Raw genomic sequence first — 26391 nt, 5'->3', positions numbered from 1 at the left:
CTACAAGATGTAAATAATTTCTATCCAGCAGAAGATATAACCGCAAATACAATGGGTTTTACCCCTGATGGACATTACTCACCCTTGTACCTTATCCAGCAATCTCATCCTAACATTGCCTACAGTATATCCAGCTTCTCAATTGCTCTCTGAACTAGCCTTAACATCTTAATGGTTCTTTCATTAATTAACGAGCTAACTAAAATCTTTGATATGTGTTCCTTTTATAATTGCATGAGACTCGTGAATTTATCCATGTGAAACTATGCCTTAACAGAAATAATCACTTCTATCTCTTTGGGTTATGAGAGGATTCAATGAAGTGAAATTAATAATAGTAATAATAATAATAGTTTACATTTTATTGATCATTTACTCTAGACAGTGCTGTTCATAAACATGTGCTTTACACGTATTAACCCATCTAATCCTCACTGCCCTGTACAGTAAGCATAATCCCCATTTTACAGACAAAAATGTGGCATAAAATGGTAGAGAAAGCTACCCCAGGTCAGGGGGCTAGTAAGCATCAGGGCTGATGTACGAAGACTTTACACAAGGTGAGGGACCTAAGGGCCTTCTACCTGGTAGAAGCCTTTCCAGGACCCCCTTTTCTTAGGGCCTCGGCCCAGCTCACTGTAATGTACAGCCTGTGAAGAGACTGTGGTGGGCAGCAATTTCTTGCAGGCCAAGCATTTGCTGAGGACTCTGTGGGTTATTTGAGTGGGGCCATCTCCGCACCAGCCAGTCTCACAGCCAGACTGTCTCCTCCATCCGCCCTTTCTTCGCATCCAGCTCCAGATCGCCTCCTTCTGGTATTACCCCAGCATCCAGGAAAGCTCCTTCTTCTGAGCTCTGACACAAGTCTTTAAGAAGCTAAACAGACGGATACGCACCATGATTTATTTTGGCCAGGGCCAGGATCCCTCTTGCAATAGCTTGATCCTTTGAGGACTGTAAGTAGCATAAAAGACAAGGAGAAGTGTGAAGATTGATCTTTAGGTCATGGTTCTTGGATAAGAAAGCTCCCTTACGGTTCATCAACTGGGCATTCTGAACCAAGCTAACATGAAGGAAATGGAGGTAGAAAGAAAAGATGGACATCCCTTTCCCAGTTGCAGAACACCATCATAAGCACCCACACCACAGGAAAGACAGAACATTACCCAAAGGGAGAAATGAGCTCGTCCTAGCAACCTTCACTCTTCTCTAAGACGTATGTTCTGGGGGATCCTTTATATCCTCGCTTTGGGACCACCTGGCATCTCATGGCCTGTTGTACCTAAGCACTGAAAGATTCTGACTTTTCTAGAAGTGTCGGGGTCCCTCAACTGTGTTCAGCATCAGAAGGCCTGAGGGAGAACCATGATTACAAGACTTGTGCACATCATCTGAGGGAGGTCAAATACTCTAAGTCAGCAGTTCTTTTTTTTTTTTTTTAAAGATTTTATTTATTTATTTGAGACAGAGAGAATGAGAGACAGAGAGCATGAGAGGGGGGAGGGTCAGAGGGAGAAGCAGACTCCCCGCCGAGCAGGGAGCCCGATGCGGGACTCGATCCCGGGACTCCAGGATCATGACCTGAGCCGAAGGCAGTCGCTTAACCAACTGAGCCACCCAGGCGCCCTCTAAGTCAGCAGTTCTCAGGGTCCAGCCCTCAGGCCTTCGGGGCTCTGAGACCCTGTCAGGTAGGCGGTCCATGAGGCTGAAATTGTTTTCATAATAATATTATGACATCATTTGCTTTCTTCACTGTTTCTGACATTTGCAAATGCAATGATGAGTAAAACTGCTGGTATTTTAACACAAACCAAGGCAGCGACACCAAAGTGTTCTAATGCTCACTGATTTCTTCAGCAGGATGTGCTCACAGTTTAAAAAAGTCTGTTTCACTTAAAAATCTCCTTGATGAGTCAGTTAAAAAAAATAGCAATTTTATTAATCTCAACCCTGGGTACACATCTTTTTTTTTGGATTTTATTTATTTGAGAGAGAGAGAAAGAGAGACAGTGAGAGAGTACAAGCGGGGAGGAGAGAGAGAAGCGGGCTCCCTGCAGAGCAAGGAGCCCGATGTGGGGCTCGATCCCAGGACCCTGGAATCATGACATGAGCCGAAGGCAGACGCTTAACCGACTGAGCCACCTAGGCGCCCTGGTACACATCTTTTTAATAAGCTTTGAGTCAAAACAGGAGCCACACATAAAGAGCTTCTGCTATCCCGAAGTTGTCTCTAGGAAAAGCAATTGTCTGATTGTTCAAGATGAGAACTGAACTAGCTGCTTTCTTTAAGATTTTATTTATTTGACAGAGAGAGACACAGTGAGAGAGGGGGAGTGGGAGAAGAAGCAGGCTTCCCACGGAGCGGGGAGCCCAATGCGGGGCTCAATCCCAGGACCCTGGGACCACAACCTGAGTCGAAGGCAGACGTTTAACAACTGAGCCACCCAGGCGCCCCTAGCTGCTTTCTTATTGAAACAACATCTTTACCTCAAAGAATGACTGACAAACTGGTTGGCGGACATTTACCCAACAACAAAGCAATTATGCCTGTCACTTCAAGGTAAAGTGACAGTTATTTGTTAGCAACAATAAAAATTTGAGCTCTCAAGCAAAAATTAGAATTTTGGAAAATTTCGATCTACCACCATGACATTGACAACTTCCAAACCCTTAAAGACTTTTCTGATAAGATGGGTGGTGACATAAACAGCCGTGATTTTTTTGATACCGTGTAATAAAACATGTCAACATTTGGAAGACCTATATAACTCAGTGGCGTAATATTTTCCAAATGACCAAAGCATCATGCTACAAAATCATGTACGAATGAACAATCCCTTCAAAGTGCAAGACAGACCAATGGATTTTAATGTACAGAAGAGAAAAATGAATTGACATGTTCTCAGACTCTCCATCGCAACTAAATGTTAAGAAACTACCTCTTGCTGTGGTTGTAGGCTCTAATTCTTTGATTCGGATGAAAGAGTATTTCATTTTTAAATAAACTGCATCACTACCTGGAAATTTTTCATCTTTAAAAATATCCAATATGTCTATGAGATTCCCAAATGGCGCCCCCATAAATCACAACTCACAACAACTTGGGCAGAAACAAGTCAACTCCGCTCTGCGGTAGAATAACGTAATTACCTGCCCTTTCTGTTATGTCTTACTTAATAATATGTGTCAAAGCCCTGAAGGAGTAACATAGAGAGACATGTATATCCTGGCAGTACATGTTACTGTATTTCCCAGAGGGTTAGATACAGATCAAGTCTGGAGAGCACTTTCAAAATATACTTTGCATTTAGAAAAGATACAGAACCTAAAACCCAAAATACACCCAGAATTTCAGGGCTTCCCACCTCATTTCACTCATTATTTCAGGTGTCTGGAATAATCACTTGGGGTCTAGCACACCTGTGATACTGAATGCAGGTGGAAGGCCGTCTGGGTCCCTGTGAACGGGTATTTATAAATAGGCTCACTCGTTTTTACTCCCAGGCTGTAAATACACAGGGTATCTTGTAGAGAGACCGCAGACACTCAGAAGCCTATTTTCAAAGACATCATGGTTTTCGAGCGGGGTCAGATTTGTACTCAGATCTGACAGGCCACTCTCACAATAATCAGGTTCTGACTGTTTTGCCAGGGACCTCTCACCTCCACCCAGACATGGGTAGCAGAGCGTGCAGAGTGTACTCACCTGGGACCAGCTCCTATTCCAGAATTCGGGCCTTCCAGAGACGCCGTCTAGCTGAGGTCCTCTAAGATGTGTGGCTCTTTCATTTCATGAATGTTAACAAGAACAAGGAACGCTGGACTTCAGCGAGGGCGGTTTCCTTAAATCCCAAGGAGATCAGAGTTCACAGGGATCTATGGAGAAAGCCCTTCTGCTCTTCACTCCTTATTGCTTTTCCCTGCTCTCGGCTGTCTCTTCCGCCAAAGCCGCAGCTCCACCGGACAAAAGTCTCTTGGGAAGGCAAGTCACAGGAGCATCGGCACTTCCCTGTTGCTGGCTCCCAAATCCAGGAAGATGGGACAGGGCTGCGAGGGCCATCCCCTAACCATGCAGCTGATTCTATCATGCTTCCCAGCTGTTGGAAGCAAACGCCTGCCCCTCAACTCCTCTTAAAGTCTTCCCGGTGGCTTTAACATGTCTTCGCTGCTGAACTTTGCAAGCAGGATTCGTGTGTTCTGAGGTGAAGCTTTGAGAGGAGGAGTCAGACAGGCCGTGGTTCGAACCCCAGCTGTATAGCATATCCAGCCCTGGAGCAAACTCCTTCACTCCGCTGAGCCTCAGCTTTCTCGTATGTAAGTGGGAGACAAAAAGACCCATTTGTAAAGATTATAAGAGAGATTTTATGTCAAGTTCCCAGAACAAGGTCTAGTACATAAGTGCACTGCCTTTGCCTGCCATGCTTTTCTCCAAGGAGAGAAAGTCAAGTCCGTCAATACGGAAGAGCAGCGGCTCTTTCTAATCCTGTCTCTGGTCCTTTTGCTGTGGACTGTCCATGTTACACCCACTTATCCAGCAGAAGAGATTACATGCGGGCCCCTAAGAATCAAGACTTAAAGCCCCCAGACTCACCCCTTTCCTTGGTAATGGAGAGAATATTGACAAAAGTCTGGGAAGAGTAGCTCTCCCACCCACAGCTTACACCAATGGCTCTTAAGCTGGCCATACATCAGAATCACCTGGGGAGCTACAGAAACTCTAAGGGGTCTAAAGGAGGCCTGGGAACCTGTCTTTTTAAGGGCTCCACACGTGCAAAGGACTGAGCCGCTGGGTTCCTGTTGAAAAGCACCTGGATTACCTTGACTTTCAGTTTTCCCTAGGGATGCCCCCGTCAGAAGCTGATTCGTGGCATTAATATGTTAATATGTTTGTTTCATTGGGGTTGATAATAACCCTCCCCGGCAATTATTGGGAAGAACCTCGCCCTACTTGCTTACTTATGTGTAAAGTTTCTAATTCAGCCCAAAAGCCTCAACCACTTTCTGATCCTGTGTCAAGAATTCCAGCTCCTCACTTACTGTTGCTGGAGGGCTGAGGCAGTGACGCATCAGACTCTCGTTCTTTCCATTGCACTTGTCCTGGGAACTGTGTCCTTCTGATACTTGGTCCTACTTTCACCTATAATTTATTTCACTGGTACCTATCATTACTGATTCCAGACAGTCCAACAGTAATAACTGGTTAAAGTCTAAAACATTCAAGCAAAAAAAGAATGTATTTTTTGTACACGCCTCTCTAGCCAAGTGAGATTTAGGTTGCATAAGGAAGTGTAAACAATCTCCGATTTTATTCTCTAGACTCATGTTCAGAAATCCAAGCGAGGGGGGTGGGGGGAGGGGGGAGGCACCAAGGGGGAGGTGGAAGAAGGGAAGGGACCACTCAAAGAATAAGAGCCCATTGGGGAAGATTTCCAGACAGCCACGGGATAGTTTATGCTGCTAGAGCCCTGGCTGGAACAGCATCATCTGCGCCAGAAGTGGCGAGCTCCAGTCAGGGAGAATGTCCTGGTTTTTCCTAGACTTTCCTCAAGGGATCCTAGTTACATGGAAATCGCTGGTGGCTATGACTTCTAGTGTGTGCCACCACCTTCTGGAGAAGGCATCTTCTTTTATTGATCTAAGGTTTTTCTAGACTTGCAGCTATAGCAACCATCCCTCAATTGTTCACATCACACTCGGCGGAGGACTCCATTTTTGCCACCCCCTTTCTCACCGTTTTGTTCAGACTTGCCAGGAGCGGCAGCTGGGTTACGGTTTGGAACTCAGCATCCCTGAGCCCTCGAGGGGCCTCCTCCTGTGGCTTTTGCTCCAGAGCTCAACAGAGCTTCCCCCTGTCAGGTAGGCTGAGCGTTATAGGTGCAGGCAGGCCGAAGGCCTAGGACAAAAGCAGGCCTAACCGTCACTCGGCCTCTTGCCCTGTCCTCATCTCAGCCTTCCAGATTTTATCACTGATGACAAACTCAAGGAAATGCTGTCCTAGCAAAAGAAGGAGAGAGAGGGGATTTCTCCTACAGGCCTGGGGTGGAGCTGGCCACGTCCTCCCGGCCCAGGAGCATGAGCATCTTCGTCGTCCTAGCCCCACGCCCAGCCATGCAAGGAAGTGAGGGAAACTATGCTTGACTATCCCCAGGAGAAGGAACAAGAGAGGTCCTGCCTGGGGCACCACACGCAGTTCAGCCACTTGGTATCTACAGGAAATCGCCCATGAACCAAGGCTCAGTGAACATCCTGGGACCTCGTCCCCCACTTCAAAATGCTGAGGGGACAGAGGGGGCCCCAAATTGGGCAAACAGGAGCCTGAGGTCTCTATATGGAGGCCACAAACCTGAGGGACCAGGATCTGCCGTTCTGGACAAGCTGCTGATTGGCATCCCCAGGGCTCCCCTCCTGTTCAGAGGAATGGTTCTGAGGCCCCCCTTTGGGGTCATTCTCCCAGCACTTTACATGGCAAATAACCTTGAGGTGATAGTTTCCACCACTGGGCTTTCAAATTAGCCTAAGGTTATCCAGAGCCTCCACACCTTTTATTTCTACGTCTGCCTCCCCTGCTGGGCTGCAAACACCTTGAGGGGTAGAGCAATTTTCATTTCTTTCTTCTTTTGTGTCACTTCTGCTTGGTGTATAGGCCACAACACAGAACCAAGCTTAAGAAAACTGGAAAACAAACATAAGGGAAAGTCTTTGTCTCCAGTGCCCCAAGCTCCAGTTCCTGGATGGGCCCGGCTCTTCAGCCCGTGGACACCTGAAGGAAGGTGAGGCTTTCTCCTACCTCTTTCATGCCAATTGTCTGCACACTTCATCCTAGGGCCCATTTCCTATGCCTTTCATGGTGCTGAGTCAGATCCCTGCCTCATGGGGTAACCCCCGGGTATGAAGTCCTTTAGGGAAATCTCCTGGTCCTAAACATTAAATTATACAAAATATTATTCCCTGATCTGTTTTCAAGGGAATGACAAATTTAAAATATGTAAATAAAATCATGTCCTTGATACATACGTAAATCTTGGTATGTGAACTCTTCAGAGAAAAGATTCTATAAAAATTTAACAGCCTCCTTCAAAGAAGTGAGAAATGCCTTTCCATGACAGACAACTCTGAGAGATACTAAAGTAAGTCTCTGAAATTTTTCTGAAATTTTCCCGAGCCTCAAAATCGGTAGAACCTTGTTTACTCTTTGTATAAAACAGAAGGCTAGACACCAGAATGGTTGGCGTCATGTCAGACATGGAAATAACCCTCTCTTACCAGCTGTCTTCTTCCTATTTCACATAGGGCTCAGTGAGCCAGTCTTCATGGAGCACCTACTGTGTGCACATGGTAGATCTCTTTACTCACAATTCAGCACTTAATCACCTCCTATTATCTCCAGACAGAATTGAATTCTTTGAGAAGACCTGTGTTGTTCTCAGAGATCTTTCTGACTCTCCAGAGCTCGAAGCTAGCCTTAAAAAGTCATACAACACATGTTGATGAATTCCAAGGCCTCCCTAAGCCTTAGAATAAAAGAGCACCCATTTCCCAACTGGTAATTTACCCGCAAAATAACAAAATCAGAGGATGTGAATCATATATACTTGCATGTATTATTAAAACATCTCTGTGAGGCCAGATGTACCACAAGCAGTCAAATTAGTCAAAACCTTTCTAACGTGAGTCAGGAGAAGCAGACTGATGTCAGCCCCCTCTTGGTGATGCTTCAAATCAGTAATCATTCACTGGGACTTAGTAGATGCCAGGTACACAGCCCCAGATCTGCAGTGGGAGACATAAAAAATCAGTTTAAAACAATGTGGAAAGAACTGTTGAAGAGGCATGAGCAAGGGCTGTAGAAGCCAACAGAGCCGAGGAAGGCTTCGAGGCGAGTTGACATCCGAGCTGTCAGAATGCATCAGCACTTACGAGGCAAGACGCAGGAGGAAGACGACAGATGTCAGCAGAGGAGGTGGGGGCTCTCCCAGGAATGGGAGACGTTGAGAGCAGCTGGAGGAGGGCGCATGGTGAGAAGCGTGGCCTTCCCTGGCGTGGAATGCATCCTACAGCCAGCCGGGGAGGGACCTGTGGAGGCTTTCAGACTGGATCTCCTGTACCTCTCTCTGGCAGAAGTGTGAAGGCTGAACTGAAGAGGAAAGAAATGTGACGACAAGGGGCAGGCACAGCTCTGTCCCTTCCCTCGTCTAGAAGACACACGAATCGTGCCCGTTAGGGGTCACGTTGTCCTCAGGTCTCAGTGCTGACGCTGCCTGGGGTAGTCAGACCTGACTCAAAAAGTCTGCATTTCAACAGCCACCGCAGGGAACTCGATTCAGGACAAGGGACATGGCAGAGGCATCTGTCCCACTTCCATCTCAGCCACTCCTTGTGCACCCAGCATCGTCAACCAAAGTGGGACGGTTCGACTGGCAAATATCCTGCGTGGCGTTCTGCGGTGTGTCAACACTCCAAAGTTCCCGTATCTCCCTGGATTGTTTTAGTGACAATTTCTGTACCAGCTATTCTCATATTGTCTGACAAGGTGAGAAAGTAACTCCTTCCAATGACAGAAAGATTTCTAAAGGCATTTGTCTCTGATCCTGTAACCTGTGGCTACAGAGTTGGGGTTCAAGTTTTAAAGCTCTGGGCGTCAAGCCTGCGTTGGAGTGTGATGAAAAAACAGGGAACAAAGCTGTTTCCTTGAAAGGAATTTCAGAAGAACCAGCACTATTCCCTTCTGGGGCTGTGGAGTTTCTTCCTTACCTTTGTTCTTTCTTTTCCCAGGAAGGACGATAGGATTGGTCTGCAGTTTCTCCTTATTCCCTAAAGAAAGACCAGTTGTTCTGAGGGCATTTTGAGCCCTTTTCTATTTTAAATGATATCTCCGTGTGAAACCAAAATAGATTTATCTGGTCTTTTAGTTTAACCCCATGGCGGGGCGGGGCGGGGGGGTGCAGGGGAACTGAGTCAAGTCACACATTTTTGGAGAAAGGACTGTGGAGTTTTCTACTCATAGAGGCTGTAAAAAGAGGGACATCTCCTGTCACACAATGAGAACACACACAAGAAAGCAGAGAGTCCGCTTGTCTCATGGCAATGGGCCTCCTCTGTGCTGGGTGCTGGTTCCTCATGGACCCATCAGACCTACTGTCATTTCTGGGGTTTTCTATCTGTCTTCTCCCCCAGGCCCTCATATCAAGCAGACTCTCAGTCTTATTCATCTCAGCACTGGCACTACCTATCACAGTGGAGGGCACACCATCATAAGGATAATTTCAATCAAATTGGGGCCTACTCCATATTGGGCACCATTCCAGCTGCTTCAGATACATAGGACATTACTTACTTCACTCAAAAATCCCATTTTACATATTGAAAACACATGATCCCCATTTTCCCTATGGAAAACTAAAGCTCACAAGGTTTATTCAACTGACTTAAAGTCACATGTCCAGGAGGAGTCAGCAGAGATTTGAGCTCAATCCTTATGACCCCAAACCCCTGCCTTTCTACTCACTATGCCACCTGGAAAGGAGCCTACCGCATGAGGGCTTCAGCTCTCGAGTGAATTCTCCAAAGTCCAAGTGGTGCGTGTGGACGGATTCATTTGGCAAAATTACATTGTAAAGCAAATCCGTATTTCCCTGTGACCTGCACTATAATCAAAAATATATATATTTCCGGGGCGCCTGGGTGGCTCAGTCGGTTAAGCGACTGCCTTCGGCTCAGGTCATGATCCTGGAGTCCCTAGATCGAGTCCCACATCGGGCTCCCTGCTCAGCGGGGAGTCTGCTTCTCCCTCTGATCCTCTTCCCTCTCATGCTCTCTCTCTATCTCATTCTCTCTCTCAAATAAATAAATAAAATCTTTAAAAAAAAAAAATATATATATATATATATATATATATTTCCATTAAAAAAAGTCCCCTGTCTCTTAAGACCAAGGAGGAGGGTTTCTAGCACACCAACCACAACAGACTCCGTGCACATGCTGCTCACAGGATGACCCACAAACCACCAGCAGCAGCAGCTGGGAGCTTTTAAAATTGTAGCTCTTTGATCTCTTCTGTTTTGTGCCTCTTACCCTTGAACACCTCTTCGGTCTCACACCCAGCCTTCTCACACATAAAAAAGATGAGTGTTAGAATTAGGGGAGGGCGCCTGGGTGGCTCAGTTGGTTAAGCGACTGCCTTCGGCTCAGGTCATGATCCTGGAGTCCCGGGATCGAGTCCCGCATCGGGCTCCCTGCTCGGCAGGGAGTCTGCTTCTCTCTCTGACCCTTCCCCCTCTCATGTGCTCTCTTTCTCATTCTCTCTCAAATAAATAAATAAAATCTTAAAAAAAAAAAGAATTAGGGGAGACATTTATGAGACCCTTATTGCTATTCTGAGTCCAGACACCACTTCAGGGGTCTCTCACTTTGAGCTGAAGGAAAGGGGCCACGATAAGACCATATGGAGGGGGCGCCTGGGTGGCTCAGAAGGTTAAGCATCTGCCTTCGGCTCAGGTCATGATCCCAGGGTCCTGGGATCGAGCCCCACTTTGGGCTCCCTGCTCAGTGGGGAGCCTGCTTCTCCCTCTCCCCTCTCCCTCTGCCCCTCCCCCTGCTCTTGCTCTTTCTCTGTCTCTCTCTCTCAAATAAATGAATAAATAAAACCTATTTTTAAAAAGACCACATGGAGAGTCTCATGTGTGTCTTCTGGTTTAGGGGATACTGTGACCTCCACATGGAGAAATCTGGCTGGTTGCTTCAATGGCAGAGCAAAGGATGGGGATGTTAGGCCACTGCACGGTTGCCTGAACACATTCTTTGAGGCTACAGGCCAGTAACTCACATGAGGGAGCCAAGGGAAGGTTTCTTACACTCTTTCCAAGATGGCTGCCAAGAGGGGCAAATAGTCCTGGGCAGAAAGACGCCAGGGGTACCACCAAATGCCTCAGGCTGAGCAAGAGGAAGCAACCAACCATAATGAGAACATCGCCCAGGTGAGAGATGGCCAGCAGAGGCGGATGGGGAAGTGCAGGTCTCTGAAAAGCCTAACAAGCACAGCTAAGGAAAGAGTCCACCTCAAACACCTGGCAGACCTGAGAACAACAGGCCAGTTCCTGACGGCGTTAGGCAAGTGTGAACTTTCCTGGCCTTTTCTTTTCTCCCATCCCTGGATACTGCCCTGAAGGGTCCGAAATGGAGGTTAGCAAGATGGAAGAGAGGGAAAATTATAAGGCTGGGAAGAGTTGAAAGAGCAGCCCACAGCAAGCAACCAGGTTTTAGTGGGTCTGAGCAGGGGAAGATAACTGAAATTTATTCTCTCACCGTTGTGGAGGCCAGAAGTCCAAAATCAGTTTCCCTGAGCTGAAATCGAGGTGTTGGCAAGGCCACACTCCCACTGGGGGCGGTCTCGGAGAGATTCCGTTCCAGCCTCTTCCAGCTTCTGGTGACTGTCAGCATTCCTTGTCTTGTGGTGGCATCACCACTCTCTCTGCCTTCGTGGTCACATGCCCTCTTCTCTTCTGTGTAATAAAATCTCCCTCTGATTCTCTCTTATAAGGATACATGTGATTGAATTTTAGGCCCACCCTGAATATCCAAGAAAATTTCCCCATCTCAAAATCCTTAACCTACTCACATCTTTTACCATACAAGGTAGCATTCAGGTTCAAAGGATTAGAATGTCTCTTGGGGGAACATTATTCAGTCTACCATAGAGTGTTAAGGTATTTAACTAATGTGTTTAGGGGTTAACACCTAATGAACAACGTGAAACACAGTGATTAAGTAACTTTGTTAAAATTACACAGCTAAACAGTGGGTGAGTCAGATCTTGAAGAAGCGGAGTCTCCTGACTTCTAGTCAAAAGCTTGCCTTCTACAATACACAGTGACAAATGACATTGGTATCCTTTACATGCTCTAGCTATTCTCAAATTTTATTCAAGCATCCTATAAGTTTCCTCAAAGAAATCTCCATTTAGAAGCTTCCAAGGAAACATGAAAGAAAGAAGATTGCATCGAAGTGAGCTTACTGAAATTCTCACCCGTTTCCACACCAGTATTGTTTAAGGACCTCACAGAGCAAACGATGACATATGGGATTTCTTTTCTGGGACGAGAAGAGCTGGAGACATGATAAATCACCACCAACAGTGGTCATGAAGTCTAACCACAGAAAGCACTCAACGAGCCCCTATTTTGAGCAGAACCATGTCTAATTACTTACCAGGAAATGAAAGAGTAAAAGGACCAGCAGGCGATTACTTCCAAGCTTCCTCATTACTTAAGTGTAGACAAAGCCGTACAGGCATGTTTTTTGTTGCACTTTATCACACTTCACAGATACTATGTTCCTCACAAAGCAAAGGCTTGTGGCAACCCTGCATCAAGCAAAGCTATCCGCCGTTTCTCCAAGAGCATTTGCTCACTTCATGTCTTTGCGTCACATGCTGGTAATTCTCACAATATTTCAAACTTTGTTATTATTGTGTTTGTTATCTGTGATCAGTGATTATGACTCACTGAGAGCTCAGATGATGGTTCGCATCTTTTTAGCAATAAACTTTTTTTTTTTTTTTTAGATTTTTTTTATTTATTTATTTGAGAGAGAGAGAATGAGAGACAGAGAGCAGGAGAGGGAGGAGGGTCAGAGGGAGAAGCAGACTCCCTGCCGAGCAGGGAGCCCGATGCGGGACTCCATCCCGGGACTCCAGGATCATGACCTGAGCCGAAGGCAGTCGCTTAACGAACTGAGCCACCCAGGCGCCCCTCAATAAACTACTTTTTAATTAATTAATTAATTTAATTAACTAATTTAACTCACATTATTGCGGTATTTGCTTTATTGCAGTGGCCTGGAACCAAATCCACAATATCTCCAAAGTATTCCTGTACTTAATATGGGTCCTTGTGCCTCAGATGTGTGAGTGGTATTCTGGACCAAGAGAAGCCAGGAGGACTACCCAGTGCTGGTGAAGGATGAAGGCAATCACCAACATTTGGAGAAGTCCCCAAAATATCCTCACACGAACCTCTACAGGGTAGAAACTTTCCACCTGTGTGTGTACACAAGCCTGGTGTTGACAGGTAACGATGCTCTAGAGAGGTATAAAACAGCTGGGCATCAGTGGGGACACAGAAGAGCAAGAACCCAAGAAAATGGAACATGGCAGCAGGTAGGTGGTGTTGACAGAAGGGCTGGGGAGAGAACAACTTGGAGAGAGAGAAGAGGTGGGACCACAGAGGGGCCTGAGGTGAGGGTGTGTTCCTGGTGGGCCACCTCCTGGAGATCAGGTGACAAAGGGAGAAAATGGATGACCTGGGATAGAAGGAGAGTCACATAATGTTGCAGAGCTTAGCATATCAAGAGGAGAGTGGGAAGCTTCATTTCCCTTGTAGTTGTTCAGGAGAGGCCCTGAGGGAAAGCCAAAGGCTATTTAGATAACTTGAAAAGCTCTCATCTTAGACATCAAGAGACCAGTGGGATTTGCAATCTGTACTTATTTTCAAATCAGTGGCTGTCAATATGCTACGTGCTAAAAATATGTTTGTTACCCCTTTGCCATATTATAGACCTGAAAATATTAAAGTTATAAGGGTGTTTCCACCTCTGCCACCCACTTAGTGTCAATTCAAAGGTGAAGCTGTTATAATTAGTCCTTTTCAAATGGTCTTGACTTTCTTCTTCCCTCTTCTAAATTCAGGAATATAAAATCTGTTGAAGGGGAACTTGCCTCTCTCAAGAAAACCTGTCAGCAAAAAAAAAAAAAAAAAGAAAAAAGAAAACCTGTCAGCTAATTATATCCTTGAGTTGAGCAAATCTTGGTTGCTTTCCTCTTCTTGAAATCAGCAAACTCACTCCTTCCCTTCCTCAGGTGCACATGGGGTGGTTACTCTTCCTAGATTTTCCACTCATTCCTGACCTCCAAGGCCCCCAGGCTGACTCTCTAACAAAAAAGAGAAACCTTTGCTTTTATTGATTTTGCACAGCCTCAGTCCAACGGTGAAAGCAGACACAAGGGACCTGATCCTCACACACAACCAAAAGTGTCTTACAACAGCAATAGAAAATGTCTGAGCTGACTTGAACCAGTGGTAGCTCTCACTTCAATCCTGACCTCACCCATTTCATAGGAGCTACAGAGTCCTGCTCATTAGGGACCCCTGGTTCCTCTGCCCATCTGTCCCATGTCATTCGCTGGAACCAGTAAGGCAGAAGCTCATACCCGTTCAGAGACTGCCAAGGATGTCAGTGAATGAGTGGGTCAACCTCTGCACCTTCCAGTGACACCACAAACTAAAGAGACCCATGATACCAACAGTTTTATGAACATAAATAAGAAATTTGGAGACTGAGTACACCAGAGCCATGTGGAGGTAAGAGGGCCCCTCTGCCTACACTTTCCATTAGTAAAAGGAATTAACTAGCAGGAGCTCCCCTGACCATTCCTCCAATGGACTTCCATTCTCAAGGCCTAGAGCCTCCGGAAGGAGGAGGGCAACCTCTAGAAGTGGGCAGAGGCTTTCTTGCCCTCTGCTGGGGCAACAGCAGGGGCATGGAAACAGATGTCATGACTCCTGGAGAGACCAGGGAAGACTGCTTTCTGAGGCAAGGATCCCCTTTGGCCACTTTGAGTGTCAGGACACTGGGCCTGGAAGACAGCACTGGACTTGGCATTGCACGTGTTAGGCTCCTGAGTAATGCGCAGCTTAAACAAATTGAAATATAACTTAATTAAGCCCTTGGGTAGCACTGCAGCAGGAGCGGCTTCCAAAAAAGTCAAACAACTATTTCGTAAAGACCTTCTAATAAAAGCCCCAAGTCAGCTGACCTACCTCAAACTTGAGAGAATTTCAGTGGCTCTTCACCATTCTTTCTGAAGAGCTCTCCTCAGTTTTGTTTTCAGTCAAGAACTGAAGCCCTTTCCAACTGCTTCACTTCCAGATATTTTTTTAAATTTTGTTTTAAGTGTTTTCACATTTGATTCTGAAAAAATATTTTCCCATAATCTTCCAAAGGACTTCCGTCCATTGACATGCCTGCAGGTGGACGTGGATCCAGGGTCTTGAGGTTTCAAGCACACTTCCCAGTGGTTATCTCATACCACACTGGAAGGAGCCCGCTCTCCACTCTCCCGCTCCCAGGGCAGAACCTCCTTCTGTGAGGGTTGGTGGCCCCGCCCAGACCAGCTGGAGGCTTATTTTGCTCTAAGATTCTCTCTTGAGAACTTCAACTGTCTTCCTGTCCTCTGAGGAAATCCTGGGATGGCTTTGCCAAAAAGTCCCATTCCAGCATTTATTTATGCTTATTTCTGAGAGCTACAGGCTGAGAAGGAAGAGCTGTGCTCATGATCAATTTCCCTTTTGAAATGTGAATAAACCTGGTACAAACTCATGGTCATAACATAGACTTGGGGTGCATGGCTGGCTCAGTCGATAGAGCGTGCGACTCTTGATCTTGGGGTTGTAAGTCTGAGCCCAGGTTGGGTGTAGAGACTGCTTAAAAATAAAATCTTAAAAAACAAACAAACAAACATAGACTTGCCTGGTCATACATATTATTATAACTGTTTTCTGAAGAAGGATGGGGAAAAATGTGAATCAGCAAAACTACCTGAAACTTCGGTTTTGTAGATCGGTTGGGCCAGCGGTCAACCAAAATGCCTAGTGTTGATGCCCCCATTCAGTGTTCTGTGTCTTTCAACTCCCATCTCTCCAGATAATGGGGTCCCTTCCTGCCCACTCAGGCTTCCACAAAGCGTTCCCATATTTCATCAAAACCTGAAAAAGAACCGAAATAATCCAGGTCCAGTATGATGGCTTTTTTGGTATGTCAACTTGGCTGGGTTACAGCCCCACTTATGAAAGCATTCTGCAGATGTCACTGAAGTCCCTAACCAACTGCCTTTCAGTAAGGAAGATTCTCCTGAAGAATCTGGCTGGGCCTGACCAATCAGTTGAAAGGCCTTCCAAGCAGGACTGAGGCTTTCACAGAAAGAGAAGGTGGCTTTCTGTGGAGAGTGGCCTCAGCCCACACCGCGGATTCCAGCTTGTCTGTGATCTTCCAACCCTGGGGTCCTGCCCGACGCATTCACACTGCTGGCTCCAATTACATAGGCTAATTCCTTGTAAAAAATAGATGAATTGATGGATAAATAGCTAATTGATAGGTAAATAGATACAGATGCAGAAATAGACAGACAGATGCATAAATATATAGATGCAGATCTCCTACAGCTGGTTCTGCTTCCCTGGCTGAACTCTAATAGAGATTTTGGTACCAGGAGTGAGGTTAGCAAACAGGAAGTCCAGGTGTCCCTGAAGTCCTCAACTGTGAACCAAACCAAACAAAACAAAATAAAAACAAAAATGAGACTGAAGGAGAGGAAAAGAGCCTCATGTCATTGTTCCCAGGGCTTTGAAGCAAGGTGGGGGTGATTTATAGAAAGGCTAAGTAACATTGTAAAGAGGAAACAATTACAAATTCAATAGCTATTTTTTCTAAGCTTCCAAATCCTAAAAATGCAGTGTGCTTGCCCCCCAGGAAAAAAAGGCGACTTTCATTACAACACCAGTTAATTCCATAATAATCAGTTGAATCGCGACAATTCGAATCATTCCTGGAAGTCTCTGCCAACTGGCAGATAAAAAAAACTAAACGACTGAGTTGCCCTGGCTTCTGCCTTTCCCCCAAACCTCCATCCCCAAAAGCCTCCTGCCTTTACATCTCAGGGCAGGAGTTTGGTTTATGTCTTCATGGTTCTGCCTCTCCATTCCCATAAAGGTGACCAAATCCACTGTCCCAGAAGTCATTTGGCTAACATGTTTATTAACGCTTACTCAATCCATGCACTGCTCTGGGTGCTGAAGACAAGTTATTGTCCTCAAGAGCTTGTTTTGTGGTGGGAGAAACGTCATTTTTTGCCTACTTCTATATATATTCTTTATCTTATTTCCTTGTTTTATTTTAATATATGAATAAGTAAGTAAGTAATTTCAGAATGTAGAAAGGATGGTGATGAGCATGAAATTGGGCATGGGGTAGAAGTGATGACAGGAGGCAAGAGAGCACAGGGCAGAACTCTGAGGGGCGAGGATCTGGATGATGAGCTGGAAGGAACCGCCCATAGATGCGGAGTGTGGAAGATCCTAGAAGTCGCCACACAGTCTTCCCCTCCCTCAAGAGGTGGGATCTATGTTTTTGCCCGTGAGTCTGGTTTGGCCATAGGGCCTGCTTTGGCTAATGGGGTATTAGCAAGAGTGATGCAAAGGCTTGAAAAGCATGAGCACATCGGGACTCCCTCTCTTGCTGCTCCTGGGAGCTCGGCGACTTCCAGCATCTGAAGACATCCCAGGCCCACCCGCTGGATGCCAGGAGACACTTCACAAATCACCCCTGTGGTCCTGCGCCTGACAGCCTGACAGCCATGCCAACCACCAGCTCGTGCATGCCTGAGCCCAGCAGAGGTCAGGTGAACCTGCCAGGCCAGAAAAAGCCCCCAGTCAATCCACAGACATCTGAGATAAATAGGTGGTGGTTGTCGAAAACCGTTAAGCTGTGGGGTGTCCATTAGCCAGAAATGCTCACTGATACGTGGGGGCAGTGGGTACAGACCTGGTACACTGGAAATGGGTCCTAGGAAGCCTCATAAAGCCCACCATCTCCCTCAGCCTCCAGCCTTATCCAAGCTCTGGGATTACAGACTTACTCTGGGGATGCGACTCCCTAGGGTGGCTCACATTTCTGCCTGTCTTCCAAGCAGAGGGGCTGACTCTTTGCTCTGGGATATTTTTTCAAGGATTTCTGTTTAGTGCACAGCCTCAGGAGACAGAGTGTGGCCCCTCAGAGCACAGGGTAAGCATGCTTCCTGCCCTCTGTAAAAGATTGGAGTTCCGTAAGCCCAGAGGTCCTCTCCTGTAACAGACCCCACTGTGCAGGCAGGTATCACCTGGTCCTGTCAGTGTCACCCCGTGAGAACCGGGGCTTGGGGAATGGGTGCAAGAAATTGCCGACAGCGCTGTGTGATAAAGGCTTTCGTCTCCCCCTCGGGAGGCTCGGGGCTTTGCCAGCATCCATGACGCTGTGGCAGATGAACTTACTGAACTGCAAGAGGGCAAAATCTCAGACCTTTCACGGTTCCTGACACCAATGAATCACAGCTCCCGTGTATAAAACTATCAGCGCGACTCGCATAGCGGAATGCTGCTCAGTGTCTGTAAAGGTCCATTTCTCTGCAAATGGCCCCAGAAAAGCACATTATGTGCCTGTTCCCAGAAACTCCAGGACAGGGACATCTGTACACATCCTTCTTGTTCTTTTAAAGGACAGGGGATAAAAGTGTAAGGTCAAATCCACTTTTCAAATCATTAGAGAAACAGGAAATGGTGGGCCAGATACAGATATAGTAGGAACACAGCTTGCAAGGCAAAGGGAAAACATAGCTCGTCTGTCCCCTTTCTGCTGTTGCTCCCCTCTGCCCCCGGCCCAGGCACGCATCAGAAAGCAAGCCGATGAGCAGTCCTGTGCATGGACTCCATCACTGGGGCACGTGAATTCAGAGATCCCCGAAGCCAAAAAACTTTTTAAGTCTTTGATCTGACAGCCTGAGAAAAACAATCACAGTTCTTGCTCCACTGGCTACATACACAGAACTTTTCAGGCATCTTAGCATTTTAACACATTTCAAAACGGCCATTTTCGAGGCAAGAGAGATTTATAGATTTGTTTCTAATCCCAGTGTCTTCAATTCTGCATTTTTACCGGGAAGCTGCGTCTATACATTGAATTCATGCTCAGGCTTGTCAGGGAAGCCGCCGCCCTTCCTAGGACATCGGAAGGAGGTGGCTGATGTAAGAAAGACACTGAAGCTCCTCGGAGAAACCACTTAGGGCATCAGTTAAATGCTGAGATGTCCTACAGATGAGCAGCTACTTAACCAGAGCATCTTAGCAGAACTGAGCCCCTGAGCTGGGCTTCCAGAAAATGCCCTTGTCTTCCATCTCTGGGTAAACGGTTTGTGGGAATCTTTCCCCACGAGGCTCAGATTCTGCAGGACAGGAGCCATCCATGTGTTTCATCAGCTGGGGGGCACTAATTCCTCCAGGTATGTGGAATGGTGATTTTCAACCCTGATTGCTCAGTAGAAACTCCTGGGGACCTTTAAAAATAATATTGATTTCCATAGGCCTACCTCAGACCAAGGAAGTTAGAATCACAGGGAGAGCCAGGAACAAAAACCTTGTTCAAATATAACATGAAGGTATAGCTCTAGGTGTATAAATATCAATCAAACAGGGCACCTGGGTGGCTCAGTTGGTTAAGAATCCAACTCTTGATTTCGGCTCAGGTCATGATCTCAGGGTGGTGAGATGGAGCCCTATGTCGGGCTCCTTGCTCATGCAGAGTTGGCTTGAGTTTCTCTCTCCCTTTCCTTCTGCCCCTCCCCCATGGCACTCTCTTTCTTTCTCTCTAATAAATAAATAAATCTTAGATAAATAAATAGCAACTCAAATAGCCTTACTTCCAAATTTGCTCCATTCTAGAGGGTAAAATGAAGGTGAGTGTTGAGATATTTATTTAGTTACTTATTTAGCCTCTTACCCATTTGTTCATTCATTCCACATTTGTTGAACACCTGGTGCTACCCTCAAGGTTTCACAGTGCCCTGGGGAAGACGGCAAGACAACCAGCAACTTTTTTTTTTTTTTAAGATTTTATTTCTTTATTTTAGAGAGAGAGAGCAGGGGGAGAGGCAGAGGGAGAGAATCTCAAGTAGACGACACTGAGCACAGAGCCCAATGTGGGGTTCGACCTCATGACCCTCGAGATCATGACCTGAGCCAAAACCAAGAGTCGGACACTTAACCAACTGAGCTACACAGATAGATGCCCCAAGAACCAGCAACTTTAATGGCTCAGAGGTGGAAATGCAGAACACAGCAAGAACGCAGCAGAAGGGTTCCCACCCTTCATCTGGGGAGCACATGTCTTTCTTCTGCCCACCTAGTCCTGTCCTCTGAACTTCACACCTGTACCCCCAGTCATCATGCACGTGTGGCTGTGGGGTCTGGGTCAGTCTTCATTTACAATCCTTTACCAAAGCCAGATGGTGCTTTGAATAAATCTGTGAGCACCTGAATGGCGTTTTCCTTTCTGATTTGGAACGGAGATTTCCAGAAAGAACAGGAAAAAACAACTGACATTCCTAAACCCCAAGGTTACATGGAAATTCAGAAGTGACACACTCTGGGTGGGTCTGAAGCTAGAGAACAAGCTGACAAAATGGGCGCTTGGTGTCATCTACAAGGAGGAAGCAATTGCCATAGCAGAAACTTCTTTGGACAAATATCGTCCCAGAGCAGAGATGCCAAGGAGCACATGCAGAATCAGAGCTGGAGAAAACAAGACCATGCTCAGATCTTGACCTGCAAAATATTACTTATTCTTAGGGAACAGGTAGTAACTATCTTCTGTCACATCATCAGTGAGTATAATCTGACTTTTTTTTTTTCCATGCACTATCAAGTGTCCTCCATAAAATGAGCCCCACAAACCAACCTCTTTTCTGGGAATGCTGAATCCCGTAGTGCCCCCCCCCTTTTTTTTTTTGGTTTTCTGGAATGAACACTGCTGTGTGGGTCCTTCATGCTGTGCTGTGACTCGGGTGGGAAAACTGGACTCAGTGTCAGCTCCGTGACTCGCTGACTGGATGATTTTAGGAAAGGCATTGACGCACTCTGGAAATGTACGTCCGTGGTCTGCGTACTGGGCATGAGGATCACAGGATTGCTGCAGAGAATGAATGAAATGAGAGGAGCTGCGCTTTTGTTTCAGCATTGAGCACACAGCAGGTATTTAGGAAGAGGAGTCACCAGTAGGTCCACAGTCCAAACCCAGCCTGGGAAGGGGGCACAACATGGCAACCTGGAATCTCTGGCTTCCTGCAACAGTGCCTTGCTTGTTTCTCCTTATCTAACAAGTGAGAGAGCAAAACTCCTGCATTTAATAAACAATATCTCCCAGATCAGCCCTGTGTGACTGGTTCGGAGCAGATAAGGGACAATTTCAGGAAGCTGACACACCAAACCCCAGCTCTTTCACACATTGTCAAGTTGAAAATGTCTGTAATATCCTGTTGCTGCCTATCTGTTTAGACTCTTCACTTTAGCACTGTGAAGCCAAGTTTTCAAAAACTCTGGTAGGCACATGGAGGAAAACATGATTTCCTCTCAGGTTACACATGAACTTCTATTTCAAAGCCCTTTTCCAGAGTCAGGCCGACTACTGTGAAGTGAGGGAGATGAGCAGGGAGTTAAGATGATGAGGCTGAGGACTCTTTAAGAAGCATCGAAGTTGAAGAGAACCAGGGTCTGAGGCGGGTGCACCGAAGGAAGGCACATCTGGGGCCCAAGCCTGCTGGGATCAGGGACGAGCAGGGACAGCTGCCTCGGATGGTGGGAGTTTTAAATGGCAAGCACCCACCTCCAGGGCCAGCACCCACTTCCTCCATTCTCCAGGATGGCTCTTCCTGGCGCAGACGGACCAACTAGGACCATTTACTGAGAGCCACTCTGACACGGACTTCCGACAGCTCACTAGGTTCCCAGAAATCAAGCTCTGGGTCCTCAGTCCCCAAGAAAAATGGAGTCATTTGACCTTGTTTATTAGGCTTTGTCTGGAAGCAAAAGTGGACATGGGAGTACCTTCTCATCATCTGTAATCTTCACCTTTTCTTCTTTTAGCACTGACCAGGGAGTGGGTCAATTTAGATATTACTTTTTTCCTGGCTTACCTTATTCAGAAGCACTGAGCTAACTCCACATTTTCTTTCAAGATCAGGAAACCACTTCAGAAACACATATGTCACTTCAAAATGACATATGGGCACTCAAGTAGTCTGCCATATTCTCGATCTCCGGAAGTGAAAACAAAAAGGAAATTATTACAGAGAGATATTGAAGAACCAAGAAAAAAAAAAGAATGCAAAGTCCTTGTGTCTAATTGGTCAATTAATTTTAAGGAATGAAGGCTGTAAATCAGGAAAACAGATACATCGTATCATAAACATGTTATTTTAACTTAAAATATAGACCCGCACATCACTTCATCAGGGCCTTCCCACTGGGTATGGGTCCACTAATTTAAATTTCCCATTGTCCTTCTTGAAAAAAGAAAAAAATTCAGACACATCACTCTGGTGGAGACTGCTGGCTCTTCACCCAAATTTATTCTCCCCTGCTCCATAAGAACAGATTGCAGTTCAGTGTGTTTCTGGCCCCAAACCATACATTTCCCAGTCTCTCTTCCAGCGAGGCATGATCTCCTGCCTGAGTTGTTGTCAAGAGAGTGTTTGCAAAAGTGATGGGTTTGCAACAGAGTGTTTGCAGAGGCATCTGGGCTTAAGATAAGGAGAATGCCTTCTTCATGCTCTTTCCTATTCCAACTCCAGAACCCAAAACAGGCTTACAACCATTTAGATAACAAGAGACTTTAAGGGTGCACAGGTCAAAATGATGAAAAAACCTGGACCCCTGAATGCCTGCACACACAGACTTCTCTAGAATGCTAGGGAATGACCTTGAGTGCTCGCATTGGATGACTACATAGAAAAGCAAACAAGCAAATAAAAGTTGATCTTCCAGGAGCCGCAGAATTATTACGAGGCCTCTTTGTTCACCAGCCTTTGGCTTCCCTCACAATTCAATCACCTGATCATCGGAGGTGTCCAGCTTCAACTTGTTAATGTGGACTAAAAACATAAAAATATATATATACAGGAAACAATCGGAGGGTAGAATCCATCACATTTTGATGACTGTCCCTCCATTTTTTTATAGATGTCTTCATTTTTACATTCATGTTTCATCCTTTTAAAGTAATATCTGACTAAATTCTTCCACAAAACAACATAGTGGGCACACACACATTGCGGCACACGCTGACCCTTGGTGATCAGCCACCACTTCTCTGCGAAGCATCCTCGAACTCCCACGACCGCGGTCAGCCATTCAGGCTGGGCTCTGCTGAGCGCCTCCCTGGGTCAGCTGCAAGCCAGCAGGCCGGGCAGCTCTGCTTCCAGGGGCGGTGAATGTGGCCTGAGGCAGAGGGGGCAACTGGGCCATCATCCAGCAGACTGTCCTGTGCAGGGAGCCACAGTGTGCAAAGCCTCCTGAGGGCATGTGTTAATTCTGTCACATTCCATGGTTCAAAGCAAGTCCCGAGGCCAGCCAAACTTCAAGGGCAGGGGAATGGGTGCCACCTCTGGATGGAAGAAACTGCAAAGTCACATTGGAAAGAGGCACAGATACAGGAAGGGAGCTTGTTGTAAACATGCTTTCTAAACAGTCTTCCACAGCCAGTAAACATACAACCCAAGGGATGGGGACGGAAGTGAAAGAGAATGCCTGTGGAGTAACGTACTAGCCAAGAATATGCCAATGGGCGCCAAGCATGTCACTCCAAACTTGGGTGCCAAGCATGGAGGAGATAACATCTCCTCCACATTTTCTCACCTAACCTCCTGTTTTACTTTCCTCTTTTCTACTGTAGGTACCATGGCCTCTGTATAGCATGACTGCTCTAGGGCAACATCTTCCAGGACACAAAATGCAATCAGTAAGTTACTGGATACCTACTATGCAAGGCACTATATGGAACTATATGGTCGTGGTGCTTCTAGAGCATGAGAATGCCTGTGGAGTAACGTACTAGCCAAGAGTATGCCAATGGGCGCCAAGCATGTCACTCTGCAGAGGGATGGAGATCACCTGTTCTTCTAGGAAAAACATGAACTGGACACCAATTATGAGATCTCCTGCTATTTCCAAAACTTGAGAGGCTTTTAGAGCAAGAGGAACTGCCTTTTGCCTCCCAAGTTACAAACATTCTAGGATAAGAATGATGTGGCAGAAAAAGTTGGTTGGTGCTCACTAAATGTCCCATGTGCCTGCAACATTTCTGTGCCCCCTGCAATTACAGTGGGGCCGTGGGCCTAGTTCTGGCTAATGAACTATATTACTTCTGGGCTGAAACACAGTGTGCCTCTCCAATCCCCCTTTTCCCTTTTAGCAGTGACCTTGAAATCCACACGTACCAGATGGTAGAACTACAAGATTAAGGAGGGCCATCCAGTCCAGAATAATGTTACATGAGTGAGTAATAGCACTGTGCTGAGTTACACCACTGAGACTTCAGGATTTATCTTTAATGTATGCAAGTCTACCCTGATTTATTCAAATGGTAATGCTTACTTGAACATGCACAAGACCTTAAGGGAGACCAAAATAATCTGTGTAGTACATCCATGCTCCAGAATCAGAATTCAATGATTAGCACATGGAGTTCTTTAAAAAGAGTTCCAGGAACACAGAACTACTATAGTGTTAGTTGAGTTATATTCCCAAAAAGGAACTCATTTTTTTGAGAGAGCTCTTGGACGAGATCCACATTTTCCAAGCCCCAGGAAAAAATGACTTGAAAGATCATTCTATGAAAGCCCAAAGTCACCCCCAACTCTGCAGCCTGGATGGGAGGCGAGGGGATGAAGACCTATGGTAGGTGGGAGGTGCAGAGGATGCCCATTTTTACTTTACAGGAAATAAATTCCATTACTCAGGACCACTGGACACTGACTCAGTCTAATAGACCAACCACCATTTCCCCAAATGGAAGAGCAGGGAGGGGCCACATTTCACAACAATAGCCTGAGAGTAAGAAATACTCTACTTCTACCACAGACACTCTGACGAGGCTTCTGACCCCACCTCACCCATCCCCTGAAAGGCATGCTAGTCTCACAACCACAGCTCCTTGACTCCAAGTGGGAAAGACCCAGATGCAATGTTCTGTGGAGAGCCTCAGGGAGGCAGACAGTTCATTTGGGTGTAAGTGGGCTCTACCCCTTGGGATGCTTTTTTTGTCTCCTTGTGGGTGGAGAGGTTGAATGTCAGCTTCATTATCACGAGAATTAGAATAAGAAAAATGCAGCAGATAAACGTTTTTGTCCATATTGCATCCTAACAATACAGCAATTACAAGTACTCTGGGACACTGAAACTAAACACGCATTTAGAAACATTAATAAGTCCTCAGAGGTGTGAGCTTCCTCCTCCGACTCGACATCACTTGGGATGACATCCCTCTAAATCTGTAGTAGCCCCCCAGCCTGGTACATCTGGTGAAAGTGGGGAAAGGATCAATTATAATGCATACAGGTTAACAGAGCTTTAAATTAAAGAAATGAAACTAGTTGAGGAGGCTTGGCTTGGAGGAGGGTAAGCAGAGAAGACAATGACAAGCAGAGAGAGGAGGCCCAAGATCTGCAGCCTGGACTCTTCTCTGACACGAGAGCCCCCGTCACCCAACATTACAGATTGCACTACACTCTCCCTACATTACAAGAAATGCCAGTGTCCCTTCTCCCAGGAATAATGAGTGAAAGCCCTAACTGGTGGAGCTCAGGCAGTGGTGAATGAAACACAAGCGAAGACCAGGAAGGTACGGTCAGGGACCAGCCTCGACCCCCACGCAGCCCCAGCCGGCTGCCTTCCTCCCTATATCTGGGCTCCACACTGGTGGCCCCTGTCCTGTCTCACCCTGCTCAAGCACATTTACTTTTTAAAAAAATTGTCTCATGCCCCTAAAAATGGCAGTATCAAAACCATCTTTGAACTTGGGAGGGAAATAAGCCAGGTATTTTCTGACCTGGTGCATGCCCCCTGGACTCGGCCAGCTCTCTGAGTAGAGGGGTTGGGACTGAAGCCATAAGGATCTGGAGGAAACTGAGGACCCTGAGAAGCTGGGGGACATTGTCCGATCCGCTGTCCAAATCCTTCCCACTCCTCAGAATCCAGTCTCAATGCCGATTCTGTAAGGTGGTCTCATATACGTTGCCCAGAAGAAGCCTCCCAGAGGACCTCATCGGAAGTTTGCTTCCTTTTAAAAATGCTTTCTCTCTCCTCTCAGACTTCAAACTCTGGGAAGGCAGGGCTCACATGTGTGTACTCTTTGGATGCCCCACAGGGCTGAGAACGGTGCCGTACCCTGACCAAATAGGTGAGTGCACGTGGTACAGGCCAGCCTGGGGGGGAGGGAATGGAAGGGAAGCTGAGGCAGGAGAGACGCGTGGAGGGGGAGGGGAGAGACTCATGTTTAGGGCCCAGGAGTGGACGTGGCCAGACTCCGTAATGCCACGGCACTCCTGGGCAGGTTTGTGACCCTGCCTTTGGGGGGATGCTGCCCATTTTCCCTATTAGGAAATCTGATGACATCTCCTCCACATTTTCTCACCTAACCTCCCATTTTACTTTCCTCTTTTCTACTGTAGGTACCATGGCCTCTGTATAGCATGACTGCTCTAGGTCAACATCTTCCAGGACACAAAATGCAATCAGTAAGTTACTGGATACCTACTAT

At 46.4% G+C, this 26391-nt stretch overlaps 2 long non-coding RNA genes across 9 annotated transcripts; one reads left to right on the top strand and one right to left on the bottom strand.

The window, feature by feature from the left end:
• Positions 1-15588, bottom strand: LOC118016828. 8 transcript variants are annotated; one of them, XR_004680933.1, is made up of 5 exons: positions 11302-12427; positions 6788-7770; positions 5038-6672; positions 3707-4307; positions 1-954 (listed from the first exon to the last, which is right to left on the bottom strand). It is a non-coding gene; the product is annotated as an uncharacterized LOC118016828 (long non-coding RNA). The 8 variants fall into 8 exon arrangements; XR_004680929.1 differs by having other exon boundaries at positions 3707-5207; positions 5732-6672; XR_004680932.1 differs by having other exon boundaries at positions 3707-6423; positions 6540-6672.
• On the top strand, positions 14277-25956 carry LOC118016829. Its single transcript, XR_004680935.1, has 3 exons — positions 14277-14354; positions 23527-23592; positions 25942-25956. It is a non-coding gene; the product is annotated as an uncharacterized LOC118016829 (long non-coding RNA).
• Positions 25957-26391: the final 435 nt, after the last annotated feature.

This window comes from Mirounga leonina, unplaced genomic scaffold (genome assembly GCF_011800145.1).
Source record: "Mirounga leonina isolate KUSES-001 unplaced genomic scaffold, KU_Mleo_1.0 Mir_168, whole genome shotgun sequence".
NCBI classification, from domain to species: domain Eukaryota; kingdom Metazoa; phylum Chordata; class Mammalia; order Carnivora; family Phocidae; genus Mirounga; species Mirounga leonina.
Note: the sequence above shows the minus strand (reverse complement) of the source record. Positions and strands in the feature narration are given on the sequence as shown.